Genomic DNA, 2,154 nt, shown 5'->3' with positions numbered 1-2,154 from the left:
GACCCTTCAGCGCTTCGCTCATATCCCCTACTACGGCTGTAGCATAGGGGGACCGCCAGAAGCGCTGGACCCTTCAGCGCTTCGCTCATATCCCCTACTACGGCTGTAGCATAGGGGGACCGCCAGAAGCGCTGGACCCTTCAGCGCTTCGCTCATATCCCCTACTACGGCTGTAGCATAGGGGGACCGCCAGAAGCGCTGGACCCTTCAGCGCTTCGCTCATATCCCCTACTACGGCTGTAGCATAGGGGGACCGCCAGAAGCGCTGGACCCTTCAGCGCTTCGCTCCTATCCCCTACTACGGCTGTAGCATAGGGGGACCGCCAGAAGCGCTGGACCCTTCAGCGCTTCGCTCATATCCCCTACTACGGCTGTAGCATAGGGGAACCGCCAGAAGCGCTGGACCCTTCAGCGCTTCGCTCATATCCCCTACTACGGCTGTAGCATAGGGGGACCGCCAGAAGCGCTGGACCCTTCAGCGCTTCGCTCATATCCCCTACTACGGCTGTAGCATAGGGGGACCGCCAGAAGCGCTGGACCCTTCAGCGCTTCGCTCATATCCCCTACTACGGCTGTAGCATAGGGGAACCGCCAGAAGCGCTGGACCCTTCAGCGCTTCGTCCCTACTACGGCTGTAACATAGGGGAACCGCCAGAAGCGCTGGACCCTTCAGCGCTTCGCTCATATCCCCTACTACGGCTGTAGCATAGGGGGACCGCCAGAAGCGCTGGACCCTTCAGCGCTTCGCTCATATCCCCTACTACGGCTGTAGCATAGGGGAACCGCCAGAAGCGCTGGACCCTTCAGCGCTTCGTCCCTACTACGGCTGTAACATAGGGGAACCGCCAGAAGCGCTGGACCCTTCAGCGCTTCGCTCATATCCCCTACTACGGCTGTAGCATAGGGGAACCGCCAGAAGCGCTGGACCCTTCAGCGCTTCGCTCCTATCCCCTAGTATACACTGGGTAGTCTGTTCCTATCATTGTGTGCAAGGTGGCTTGGTTACCCCCTACCAAAATGGGTCACAGCCGTAATAGGCGAAGTACAGAAGCGCTGGAACCTTCAGCGCTTCGCCCCTATCACGGCTTTAAAACCCGAGCGAAAAACTCTATGTCCTTAAACGAAATACCCGTTTTGCGCGGTCCATATCTCCGCGAAAACACAACGCACAGCCGGGACACTCATATCTAATTGTAGTCCAAGTCCCCCTCTACAAACACATCAGAGTGGATCCTGGATGCGACCTCCACAGCCGAGGCACGAGTCGGTCAAAGTAGGTCGCAGGGACCATATTACGCGCGCCATATCTACCCGGAAATAGAACGCACAGCGGGGATACTCATGCCCAGTTGTCGAGCTGGAAGTCCTCTAACCACCCATATAAGATGAATAATAAACGGATACACACAGCCGATGCAGCGCGTGTTTGAAAACCGCCGATCGATCTTCATACTCTGACAAAATCACAGCGAAAAATCCTTAAACCAAATACCCGTTTTGCGCGGTCCATATCTCCGCGAAAACACAACGCACAGCCGGGAACCTCATATCTAATTGTAGTCCAAGTCCACTTCTACAAACCTATCCGAGTGGATCCTGGATGCGAGGTCCACAGCCGAGGCACCACGCGGTCAAAGTAGGTCGCAGGGGCCCTATTACGCGCGCCATATCTACCCGGAAATGGAACGCACAGCGGGGATTCTTATTTTGAATACACGGTCGCGACGTCCTCTAACTACCCATATAAGCAGAATAATAAACGGGTATCCACAGCCGAGGCAGCACGTATTTGAAAACCGCCGACCGATCTTCATACTCTGACAAAATCACAGCGATAGCGCCAATACTCTGTTTCCTTAAACCAAATCGCCGTCTTGCGCGGTCCATATCCCCGCGAATACACAACGCACAGCCGGGACACCTATGCCGACCTGTAGCCACCGTCAACCTCTAAAGACATGTGGAGGGTGATCCACAATCGGACACTCACAGCCGAGGCACGACGCGGTCAAAGTAGGTCGCAGGGACCATATTACGCGCGCCATATCTACCCGGAAATAGAACGCACAGCGGGGATACTCATGCCCAGTTGTCGAGCTGGAAGTCCTCTAACCACCCATATAAGATGAATAATAAACGGATACACACAGCCGA

The sequence above is a fragment of the Anarhichas minor genome, unplaced genomic scaffold (assembly GCF_050575085.1).
Source record: "Anarhichas minor isolate MPS153535 unplaced genomic scaffold, ASM5057508v1 ptg000117l, whole genome shotgun sequence".
Classification (NCBI taxonomy): Eukaryota; Metazoa; Chordata; class Actinopteri; order Perciformes; family Anarhichadidae; genus Anarhichas; species Anarhichas minor.
The sequence above is the reverse complement of the archived record's forward strand: the minus strand, read 5'-3'. Positions refer to the sequence as shown.